At 38.7% G+C, this 13,517-nt stretch overlaps 1 long non-coding RNA gene across 1 annotated transcript in view; it reads left to right on the plus strand.

Annotated features, from left to right (window-relative positions):
- The first annotated feature begins 623 nt into the window (after positions 1 to 623).
- Positions 624 to 13,517, plus strand: part of LOC126979992 (uncharacterized) — a 486,858-nt gene continuing 473,964 nt past the window's right edge. The window contains exon 1 of the long non-coding RNA XR_007732935.1: positions 624 to 819. This is a non-coding gene — a long non-coding RNA (uncharacterized LOC126979992). The remainder of the gene's footprint in view (positions 820 to 13,517) is intronic.

Here is a 13,517-nt window from a genome sequence, read left to right on the forward strand (position 1 = left end):
TTTGGACTTTAAAAATGATCCCAAATTCCTTCTCTGCGCCCTCGAGAAGCTTGAATTCGATATCCATATTGTTCAATACATAAATTTGCGCGGCGGCCATCTTGAAAAAACCTGCACGAATGATGATAGTAGGGAACATCTTCCCTACTTACTGGCGGCCGCGCTCTAAACCTGCACGATACAAGGCTAGTAGGGAAGCCCGAGAGTAAGATATACTCTTTGTGAATCGGTGTCAATCGCTCTCTCCCTTGAACAAAAATCTCCTCCTCTTCTGGATCAAAAACCTCCCACATTTTCGCGACACTTTATTGCGTTTCATTCGTAATAAATTTACCCTCATGCGCCTAAAGAAGTGTCACTTCAAAAAACCACGTTTAAACCAACGGACTTCAAAATCTGAAAAGTGTAAAACAACTTAATAAAGATTTGTATACTTCAGTACATAAAGTTATGATTGACTTTTACGTACGTGATAAGGGAAAATAGTAATACCTACAGGTTTAATGAAGGTCGAAGTAAGACAGGGGTAGTAGAGTATTTGGCTACAGCGATGGATGCGCAACTCGCAAGGATCGCGCGGGAAAGCTCGCTAGTCCAATCAGTCTACTGTCGCCTATCATACGCCGACGACGGTTATTCCGTGAATGTTGTTCACGTAACGCGCCCGCCGAGTGTTGCCAACTTTCCCGCTCATAACAATTGCCGCCAAGCTTTCGGCGATATTTTCTTTTGTGCAAGTGATTTACAAAAATTTTGGTGTACAAGTGAAGTGTCTAAATCTAATTGGAATTCATTTGGATTCAAAAGCTGCCACCTTTGGTAAGTGTTTTCTAAATTTTACAAGGTTTTTCTATTAAAGTTGTAAAAATAGAATGATGGTCAATAAATATTAAAAGTAGGAACTTCAATAAGTTAATAGGTAGTCATTCTTATAAGATTTTAGGAAAGTCGAAAAAAAAATGTCCCTCCCTAGGTTTTGGAAATGGAATGTTACGGAAAATTTTGGGATTCATTTTTCTTGATAAGAATGTTCTTAGTGGTTATTACATTTTCCAGATAAACCTACTTATATAAGTATATACAATACATATATTTAATATAATACAGTGATATATTAAGTACCACTTTAATATTTAATTAAATCATATTTTAAAAGCTATATTTCATAAAAAAATATATAATAATATAAATATATAATATTATTCACAATAAAAGAGATTTCCCAGGTTATTGAGGATGTGTGTTGTAGGATCTCTATGCTTACACTATGTATGTAAGATAGAGTATGTATGTATTCAATGATTTTGATTATAAACAAATAATATTTAGTGTAGACGTCACCAAGAAGACTTAACTGATAAATTAAAAATCAAAACATTGATTCTCAAAACACACACGGTCTTTGGAAATAGTTTAGGAGTGCCAATATTTATTCCTATAATATTATAATTTCAAGTATATGGATGAATAAAACATCATCTAAATCCCTGGTTACTCTTTACAAAGAGGAGTGTTAATTGACATTGCTTTAAGTTCCGTAACTGAATAATACTGTTTTTAATGGAAATATTAATAGTTACACGTCGTAGATGATCTTATAGGCCATAGCTATATAGTTTCTGATAAGATACTTTTATGGTATTTCGATTTAACAGCAGCAATGTATAAAACTTAATTGGTGACGGAACGTGGTAAGCGAAATACTTCATAGAGACCGAAAGCGATCATAGAATAGTTTAAAGGTATTTGTGATTATAATGGTAGATAGTATATGAAATAAATAAATGTTTACTTACTAACTACTTCTTAATTTTTGAGTTTTATGTTCAAATATTACCTTATAGTAAGTAGTTATTTTTTATAATAATTGGTATTTTTGCGGAGCCACTACACAGGCTTTGCGGTAGCGCTCTACGAGTATATCTGCTCTACATTAACTGTGATTACTTAAGGTATCACAGTTAACGTCATTGTGCGTCTTTTATGCCGCCGAACTCTATCAACGCCATAAAATCATATTGTAACCTATATAATTATGTATATATACCACATCTCTATTGCGTTCATCTACAGCGGTTCTCAAGTTTGTTAGTACCCTTATCGTATCAACCGGGGTTCTTTTAACATTGGTACCTTCGAAAATATCATAATATATACACGTGTGGGGTCGTCAACGCGACGCCGCAGCGATGAACACGAGGATTCGAATCCTGAGAGGCACAGCGTTCTAGAAGTAAAGTAAAAGAAATATCGGTTAACTATCAGGTGAACGTCAACCTCTTCATTCAAAAGGGTCCGTTGTACTTCAGTTATTCTTGATCTTCACATATATAGATTTATACAAAACACGCGCATGTCCCACGCATTAATGATTTATGATAGATCAGGCAGTGAAAGTTTGACATCAAACATCTTTTTAATAGCAAGACTGAATAGGTAAGTCTAGATATTATGCAGTATGCTGTATGCACCTATGTTCAATGTATAGTAGTCCTTTTGTTGTAGCTGTTAAGAGCTATTATTTAGTCTATGGATAGCAATATTGTTACTTATCAGATTGCAATAGAGCTGTTCTTTTCAACGTGCTTCTATAAACTATACTTATTAAAACTAAAATGGTTGTAATAACGTCCTGAGATGAAACTTTAATTGTATTATATTTCAAATCTACTTTGGGAGCCAAGTAAACGACAAGCTAGTCAGATAGTGGTTTACAAAGAAAACTTGTTTATTTTCATTGTTTTCATACAATTATTGCTGTAATTTTTTTAATTAGGAACACAATACGGCCGCGAAGCTCTGAATGGCGCCAATAGTAGCGAACAAAAGCTGAGCGCGATCAAATCGATTGATGCGATAAAGTTACAAACAACAAAATAATGGCAGACTCGGGGAATTAACGCGTCTATTGTGTTAGTACAATAATCCGCTATCTAGGCCAGGCTCAGTGCTGTAGACGAACCTTTTGTCTTTCATGTTCGCCGTTAATAATGGCGAGCACCGAAACAGCCGCGCACAATGCCGCGAAATGTGCGCGTTTTCATTTGCAAGACAAAACGTGCTTTGTTATGTGTCCGCTCAATACTGAATTTATAGCGAGTGGACCGGGCACTATTGACGCTCGGCTAACGAATGGCCAATGCAGTTTGATCGGGCATCTGATTATATACTACACATATTATGACACTCTCGTTCAATAAAATAAAATAGTAATATAAAAAGTAGCGGCTCACAGTTTTTTTTTATAAAATAAAAACAAAATTACGGTTTAATTAAGAATCTATTTCAACCATTATTGTAACGTAGTCGTCACTTATTTGATGTGTAACATCTTTCCTCTCGGTTGCAGAATATTTTTTGTGGAAGTGATTTCGTGAAAAGGGACGTAAACCGGAGAAACGCGCGCTTTTGATATGGCCAATGAGCGCCCGCGGTGCTTTGGTGGCAGCCCATTTCTCGCGAGGTTGGTACTACGACGTTCTGTCGGCCAACATAGTGTTTACGTGTGTGTGACGAGAAAGAGAATTAGAGATGGAGAATGCATCACCTGTACACTTATCTACAGTTATACAGTATTGTGTATAAAATCTGAGGTTCTATTTTGTGTGTAAACTATAGGTACTAATAATTATCTTATTCAATCAATCTCAGTTTGTCTTTTAATAATTTGCATTGTCAGACGCTATTAAACTCATTATTCTTAAAAAATGCGAGTGAATAATATGGAATTATTGTAATAAATATTCTAGTGCGGATCTTCTTCATATTTTCAAGGTTTAATTCCTGTCATTGTCAATATCCCTAATCATTAAAGTGTGATTTAAAAAAGTAGTCTCGATTAAAGAAATAACTAACTTATTAATTATACGGGTATTTAGTTTTTATGTAATATTTAAATTTTTAAACATTTACAAATTTTTAAGCATTTTCATGATTTTTATGATTCAACATTGAATATATGCGAAAAGATCGACCAAAGAGTACATGTCTGATATCACACATCATATGCGACTACTATAAGACTTGTTTGTACTTTTTAATTACACTGTCCCATACAATGGCACCAGTGACCATGATCTTTTTCTCATTTTTTCCAACACAGTCATTTCGTTTTCATTTTTGGTGAATTAAAAAAAGGCGAACGATACCAGGTCAGGACTGAAAGGAGATTGATAACCTTTTTCCATTCTTCAGTTGACAAATACAAAATCTTATGCCTGACGGAGTGAGCTGGAGTGTTGTTGTGATACACAGGAGGATCCTAATTCTTGGCTGCTGTCGAACAATCTCAATAACAAGTAGTAAACAATAACTAATCTACAGAAACAGTTCTTTTTATCCTCCATAGCAATTATAGAGAAAAGGCGTCGATGTGTATTAGTATAATATATAATAGTATTAGTTAGAATACATTACTTGTACCAATACTAAATCAAACCCCAACCTGAGAACATTTTAATATCTCAATCAGATTCTATGATTAGCCCTACCTACAGAAAATGAATGATAGCATAATATGAAACTTAATCATTATCATTAAAATCTTTATCATTTAATTATACCCAAGTGCTGCATAAGCATTAACCAGTGGGAGGCTCCTTTTCAAAGGCTGCCGGCTAGATTATGGGTACCACGACAGCGCCTATTTCTGCTGTAAAGCAGTAATGTGTGCATTATTGTATTTCGGTCTGAAGGCCGCCGTAGCTAGTGAAATTACTGGGCAAATTATGCTTAACATCTCATGTTTCAAGGAGATGAGCGCAATTGTAGTGCCACTCAGAATTTTTAGGTTTTTCAAGAATTCTGCATCAATTAATGAATAGATGAATATCCTGCACGTCTTGTCACTTATTGTAATCAAAAAAAGTATCGGTGTTCTATGAAGATATTAGTTTGTCTAGTCGAATAGGGTAAATTTCTTTTAAATTACCCCGAATTTCTACAAAAGAATGAGATATTGGTAGCTAAAATGTATATTTACAGCTCCCTAAAAAGCGCTTTATTCAAAACTTAAATGAATCTTTCATCGGCAACATTCGTACTGGATATAGACATCGTTTGCGCTAATATGTTAGTAAAAATAATATCTCCGTATATGGCAATAGGCTACTATATCAAACAAAATGCGCTATCCAACGAGTGCAAAACGATACACGATACTGTAGGAATATTCCGCCCAGACAACACATTATTCCTTACTTGTAGTAGTGTCTTGTGTAGACGCCAATATCGTAAATATGGAAGGACGGACGCGTCTTAATTTGGCAACACTGCTATTCGGTACCATACACGGCAAAACACCTAATTAATTGTATAATAAACTGGAATGGTTAGAACAACACAGCGCAACGAATATAAAAACCAGGTCTGCCTCTCAGATATTAGTAGTACCTAGGCATCACTCTGCAGCTTTCAGGGGAAGTTTCCGATACATTAATTGCTTGTAACTAATTCTAGTAGGCTCCATAAGATACATAATAGCTTTAAGGGTAAATGTATACAATCCTATAATAAAGTCCCAGCCACTGTTCAGGCATTATCTATAAATAAATTTAAATGTTTTATATAAAATGGCTCTGTCGTAAATCCTATTACTCCACTGCTGAATATCTAAATGATCGGACAGCCTGGGACTAGATTGTGATTATTTTATAGCGATAGAAATGACTGTACAATATTATATATTTTTATTGAAAAGAGCGCAAAATAAGAATGCTGGGAGAGCTTCTTGCGCCGCTTCTTCTCTCTCAGAGCGCCATTTGTTTCCGAAGCGGTAGTAGTATCTAGTAGTTATTAGAAATGACATCAAAAAGAATTCTAAAGGGATCAATTTTGAGAAAATAAATGCCTCTTATGCCTTTTACAATGCCACCAAGTGTTGAAATAATTTACCTCCACCAATACGTTATTACCAATATTTTAGATTCTTTATATAATTAACTGTATATTGTATCCCTGAAACATACATATGTTTTTGCATAAAATATAAGTTATATTATTTTATTTTCTATGTATTTTTTATTTATTTTGATTTGTAGTTACATTTTATATATTTGATTTATTAGTTATTCATAATATAAATAGAACCCATTCCCATTTATAATCATTTATGTATTCATTCTTAATGAGATTAAGTATAAAATAATATATCTTAGAACACTCTACCTACCTATGTAAATATATCTAATATATAAAATTCTCGTGACCGACATGAAATTTTGAGTGCATATTGGGTAGGTCTGAGAATCGGACAACATCTATTTTTCATCCCCCTAAATGTTAAGGGTGGTCCGCACGATTTATTTTTGACGTTTATTTTTAAATTTGTTTGAGCAGCATTAAAAATACATACAACTTCAAATTTTCACCCATCTACGATCAACAGTTACTTATGTATCGCGATTTTAATATTGGCAATACAACGTTTGCTGGGTCAGCTAGTAATATATACATTGCATACAAATTTATTACAACGGGAAGACTACAATATTTACTGTCTACTACAAATGTCACGAAGGGCTGCTGAAAACCAGTGGTGTGTTGGTGTCTCAAGCACACAACTTAGTACTGAGTCAGCTCCTTTTAGCAATGAATCACGCGACGCACAGTTTAATATGAGTATTGTTACTTTAAATTTTATATTGCTATTTTTTATCTCTCTTTAATTAAGTATATATAATTTTTTTTCTTCTCTAATGTTATTTAGAATTGTAAGATGTAATTTAAAGATAAGATTAGTGTGTGGCGTTGAATTTTGCTATTAAAGATTTTTATATTCTATTCTGTAATGTAAAATATATGCACATAAAAAATGTTTTAAAAAAAAATTAAAACAATTGTGTTATATAATATATAGGTATACACAGAATACCGGCGTGAAGTAGCGGCCTAGTGCCGCTACTTCTCGCATAGGTTAGTGTCGAGGACCGGAGGCCATCCCTTCCCCCCCAACAAAATATGAGAGCGGTCCGTAAAAAGATATTACCCCAGTAGGGTACCGGCTCTACCAGAGCCGGAGAATCCCTCCCCGACCACTCTCGCTCGGGCTGCCCTTCGTATTCTGGGGTGGGCACAGCACCGCGCATGACCGAGGACAAACGAGGCAGTAACACCACGGCACCCCGCTCCACGCTCAACGTGGACTTTTGCAATATCAGGGGAATTCACTCCAATTTAAACGCCGTCCACCACCACCTTGAGACGGCGCAGCCGGCCTTGTGTTTCCTTACGGAGACGCAGATATCTCGACCTAGCGATACGTCATATTCAACGTACCCCGGGTACAAAATTGAGCACAACTTTTTGCCTCACGCCGGGGTATGTGTGTACGTTAGGGAGGATATCTGCTGTCACCGTCTCGGCAATTTTGAGCGCGTCCGTATCAATGCGTGTGTCTACAGGTCCCATAGTGGTAACGCAGAAACCGATCATCTCATGGGCTGCGTTCAAGCGGCAATTGACGACGTGCTTGCACAGATCCCCTTTGTAGTCTTGGGTGATTTCAACGGGCACAATAGCCGATGTGATACTGCAGGGCATGGATATTTTTATACCAAGCTCTGTAGTACCGATCGGTGGCAGATCACAGCCCTGGTTCGATGCGTCAGTTAAAGCAGCATCTGACTGCAAAAAACAGGCGTATCGAACTTGGGTTGCGGCGCTGGGCACAAAGGATCCGAACTGCAAAGTTCTTAAGAGGAAATATAACCGTGCCTCCAGATTTTTTAAGCGGCAAATCGCCCGTGAGAAGTCTAAGCACGTCGTCAAAATCGGCGAGCAGCTTTCCAGTTACCCGACCGGAACACGCAAGTTCTGGTCGTTGTCGAAAGCTGCTCTTGGTAACTTCAACCAGCCGTCCATGCCGCCGTTGCACATGAGGAATGACATCCTGGCCCATACGGCAAAAGAGAAAGCCGAGCTCCTGTGCGCTCTTTTCGCCTCCAACTCGACTCTTGACGACAACAGAAAAACACCGCCGACCATCCCGCGGTGTCAGAGCTCTATGCCTGAAGTACAGTTCAGACAGAAAACTGTTAGGCGAGCTCTGTTTTCATTGGACGTCAGGAAGTCGAGCGGGCCGGATAGCATTTCTCCAATCGTGCTTAGAATGTGTGCCCCTGAGTTAACGCCGGTGCTAACGCGTTTGTTCCGGCACTCTTATTCCAAAGGCGTGGTCCCTGACTCATGGAAGTCAGCCCTTGTCCATCCGATCCAAAAAAAGAAGACAGTTCGGATCCGGTGAACTACAGGCCTATTGCTATCACCTCCCTGCTCTCCAAAATCATGGAGAGCATAATTAGCCGCCAGCTTTTAGTATACCTAGAGGGTCACCAGTTGATCAACGACCGACAGTACGGCTTTCGCCATGGACGGTCGGCAGGTGATCTTCTGGTATACCTAATACATAGATGGGCGGCGGCTATTGAAAGCAAGGAGGAAGGCCTGGCAGTTAGCCTGGATATAGCGAAGGCCTTTGATCGTGAATGGCACAAGGCGCTCCTCTCAAAGCTTGTGCAAGTGGACCTCCAGCTTCCTCACTGGGCGTAGCATACAGGTCGTTGTCGACGGATATTGCTCGAACCCGAAGCCCGTGAATGCTGAAGTGCCCCAAGGCTGTGTGCTATCTCCTACGCTGTTTCTTCTGCATATCAATGATATGTTGGACACCTCCAACATGCATTGCTATGCAGATGACAGCACTGGTGATGCCGTATACACGGGCCATGCAGGTCTCTCTCGGGAAATCGTCGACCAGTGCCGGGAGAAACTTGTGTCTTCTATCGAGTCCTCTCTCGAGAAGGTCGCGGAATGGGGTAAATTGAACCTTGTCCAAATTAACCCCCAGAAGACTCAAGTTTGCGCGTATACCTTTAAAAAATCCCCATTTGTCGTATCACCGCTCTTCGAGAACACTTCTCTTAAAGCCGCGCCTAGTATAGGAATACTGGGTCTCAAAATCTCGAGCGATTGCCAATTCCGTGGCCATCTGGAGGGCAAAGCCAAATTGGCATCGAAGAAGCTGGGCGTCATCAATAGAGCACGGCAATACTTCAAGCCGGCCCACATTCTAGCGCTCTACAAAGCGCAGGTCCGGCCACACATGGAGTATTGCTGTCATCTCTGGTCTGGTGCACTCCAGTATCTGCTCGATCCATTTGACCGCGTGCAACGTAGAGCAGCTCGAATTGTCGGGGACTCAGTGCTCTGTGAACGGCTGGATCACTTGGGGTTGCGTAGAGACGTCGCTTCATTGTGTGTCTTCTACCACATTTATCACGGGGAGTGTTCCGAAGAGCTGTTTAACCTAATTCCTGCCGCCGAATTTCACCTTCGCACGACACGCCACAAGTTAGGATATCATCCCCACCATCTGGATGTGTGGCGGTCCTCCACAGTGCCGTTTTCAAGAAGCTTTCTCCCTCGTACTACAAAGCTGTGGAATGAGCTTCCTTGTACGGTGTTTCCGGGACGATACGACATGGGTACCTTCAAAAAAAGCGCGTACACCTTCCTTAAAGGCCGGCAACGCTCTTGTGATTCCTCTGGTGTTGCAAGAAAATGTGGGCGGCGGTGATCACTTAACACCAGGTGACCCGTACGCTCGTTTGTCCTCCTATTCCATAACAAAAAAGGTATAGTAACTGAAGCCTTAGGCTGGGGATGAAAAGGATTGAGACGAAAGTCGCTCCAAGTAAGTTACGCAACGATGTAATATATTTACGAAGAATTTGTAATTAGTTAAGCGTAGTTTAACGTTTTTTCTAGGGCTTCGGTAGCAAAGTTCGGAAAGAAGGAAATTAAATTATTTTTAAAGTTAACGTCGCACGCTTGACTTACTTGGGGAGTAAGATGCGTGATATGAGCGTTACGAACATACATACAGAGAAACGAACAAACTGACAAAAATTGTATAATGTAGATATTTTTTTGCTTCGGTAAGTATTGTCGTAAAACACACAACAAATAATCTTGAAAAAGAGTCCATGTACTGTTTTTACTTTGTTACGATTTTATTATACTTGTAGATCACTCACACGCTGTTGTTTAACATAGTTCAGTAAGTTAGAGTAGGTACTCATAATATTATAATATTTACTATACAAGCTGCCTATCACCACCACCATGGTGCTCAGCAGGATTTTCTTGTATCTCATCCATTAATGGGCGCAAGCGGTTGAGTCGAAGGGAGAGGCCTTAACGATGAGTCAGGGCATAGCGAAAGCCTTCGATCGAGTGCGGCACAAAGCGCAGCAATGTTGCCACGAACCGCGAATGAAGCCCTATCAGGAGGAAAACCCTATGAATACTTACCAGGATGCTAAATAGGCACTGTCGCTTAAACAGGCACCAACTACAACCACTAATGCATAAGCGTAACACCATCCTTGGCGTAATAAGACTGCACTCGTAATAAGTGTAATACTCGCGTCAAGAAGATACTGCGGTTCGTAAACGCGGCAGGGGCTTGACGAACTTCAGCTTTAAGTATGAGTAGTTCAACTCTGGATGCGGTGTTATTAGGACTCATTAGGACTAGACAAATAGTCACCCTCTCCAAATAATAGTAATAATGCAAATGGGTCATTAGCTTTTTGTTTGCATCGGAGCATCAAGGTTGTTATCAGCAGGGCTTGCTGTCCCCTACACAATACACTGTACTTCTGGATACCAATGATACACTGCAAATCAGCAGTATTCATTGCTATGCAGACGACAGCTCAGTGATATGCCTCTTAAAGCAGTCGTGCTATCTCTGAGGATAGTGTCCCCGAGAACCGGAACTAACTTGTATTGGAGACTATGATATACTAAGTCTCGGAATGGGCAAAATTAAGTCCAATTCAAACCTAAAAGAAAACAGGAGTTTGTACGTGCACCGACAAAAAGTCTCCTATTGTTGTATCTACTTGATTCGAAATGACACAGCTTGTATCGGCATACTCGACGTCGATATATGAAGTAACTTTAAGTTTCGTGGTCAATAGTCCAGCTGTTATACCGTTGTAACTTAAAAGAGTCTTAATTTGTTTTTTTTCTTGTTTAAATTTGGAACGCATTCATTTCTTTAAAAACTTGGATCATTTACGGTCATTTTCATATACTTATCAGAATAATATTAAATAATTAAATGTTAAATTGGTAATGAAACCAGAACTTGAAAGATTGGATTGCAAAGAGCTGATTTTTTTCTCAGGACAGCGTGGAGAAGATATTATGTTGAAATTTACATCAAATCCATATGTCTGCGTTAGTTTTGACCTAGATTCACAACAATTAGGGAGTAGCAACTAAGCAAGATGCCACGGCTCAAGTAAAGCAGAAAATAGTTGTTGGTGATATAAAACAAGTTTCTTAAGATATAAACCAAATGCACTTTTAGCATCTACAAAATACATAGTGATGATCAAAATGTGGCGCGTCACATGTAATTGTACCTACTGTCTAATTACGTCATAAGTACATACGATAGGTCCGTAAGAGTTAAACTATATGTAACCATAAATGTAAGGTTTTTTTTATTATTTTCTATATGATAATAAAACTGCAGAGTAAACGTGTCTGTACATTGGATATATTTTTTTAAATAGTGTAGGTGATAAAGGGAGTGTATTTGAATACATAAATACAAATTTAAGAAAATTGTCCGTCTGTCTGTCTGTATTTTGTACGCGCTATAGCGAGCGTGGAGCCTGGAGCAATGATGATAATGTCCTCGCAGACGTATCTGTCGACGGCGACACCGCTAGTCTTCGTCTGGGCTCTTGCATGAGCGCGAGCATGACTCGCAAAACCAAATTTTGTTTTGAAGGTTGCTATTAAGGCTGTATTTAATCAAATACCGATACGCATTAGGGACCTTCAAGAGGATAGAGCATCATCCCAACTTAGGGCGGCAACGCACCTCTTGATCCCTGATGTTGCGGTTTGCGGATGTCTTAAAAAAATCAGTGCTCTGGGGAAAAAAGCTATGTTTTTATTGGCATGATTTAAATTAAAAATATTGCATTGACACAAATACACAATAATACTTTTATATATATCTTATACGGATATCCATCGCGTATTGAAATTAAGATTCACCCTTATCATTATTGTGAAAGCAGCATATTTCAGATTTGAACTAAATGAAATGTAAAGTTTAAAAAGAAAGAAATCTGAAAGAAGATAAAAAATAGACGGCGGCATCGGTCGCTTATTGGAAAATATTCCTGCTTAATGGATTCTATCTAGCTCTTTTAAAACATGAATCTTTTGATTTGAAAGACTTCAGTTGAAAGGGAGGCGAAGAAACGGAAAGGTAGCCGCAAAAGCTCTCCGCACAGTCGGTTGGTCAGGCAAAGGATTACTTACTCTCAAGATGTAAGCTAAAAATATTTTAATAATATACTACTCGGCTTTAGATAGATATTTTTAGAAAATATGTTTCGATATTGATTTGTGTATCTTCTTGTGCTTCTTCAATAGTAGACAATTTATTGAATTAGCCGTTATTTTGCGGAGGTCCCTAATTATCCAAATGTCATTTCTATTGTGTGTAAATTCCGCTGTTTAAAAACTACACCGATTGGATGTTCTTCGATGGTATTTATTTGCGTCCAATTTCTTTTGAAGTGAACAGATCTTTACGAGTTCAGCACTTTTTGGGTGAACTAAAATCATGGAACTCGCGTCATCGTCACCGCACACTTTCTTTATTATGTATTCTGTGTTTATATAATATGTACATAGATATAGCTGCGTTATTAGTATACATTACATATATACAAAGGGTCTCTCTACATATAATAACCAAAAATAATTCGCAGTAATAATCTAATAGCTCGACGATACAATTTACAGGTTACTTACCCCCTTATTCATAATAGTCTGCTAACTTAAAGCATTGCTAATTCGCACTCTGTCTTCTTCTATTGATCTAAGTCACACTCCTTAGCGGCTGTTTAAAGTTAGCGGGCCCATTATGAATAATTAGTGTTTACTTCTATCGGCAGTCCCCAAAGACTCCTTTTTTTTGTGGCGTAATGGTTAATGCCCTTGGCATTCAACTGGGATACGCCAGTTCGATCATCGCCCGCCTTGTACCAGTGTGGTCTCTGTTTTCCGAATTTATATGTTTATTCGATTTACGGTGAAACTAAACATCGCGATAAGTTAAATACACCTGCAAAGTTATTCTAAGACCATATGAAAAATTGACCAACTGGCTTCCAAGGGCTTGAATTTTGTTGTATTTATTTACGCACAGAATACGCCCAATCTGACGCACTTCAATATCAGCTCGAACCATTTGATCGCGTGCAACGGAGAACTGCCCGAATTGTCGGGGACCCAGTGCTCTGTGAACGGCTAGATCACTTGGCGTTGCGTAGAATCACGTGGCTTCATTGTGTGTCTTTTACCGCATCTATCACGGGAAGTGTTCCGAGGTTTGATTTGATTCCAGCCACTGAATTTCAACGTCGCACGACACACCAGAAATAAGAATGTCATCCCCACCATCTGGATGTGTGGCATTC

The sequence above is a fragment of the Leptidea sinapis genome, chromosome 4 (assembly GCF_905404315.1).
Source record: "Leptidea sinapis chromosome 4, ilLepSina1.1, whole genome shotgun sequence".
NCBI lineage: Eukaryota > Metazoa > Arthropoda > Insecta > Lepidoptera > Pieridae > Leptidea > Leptidea sinapis.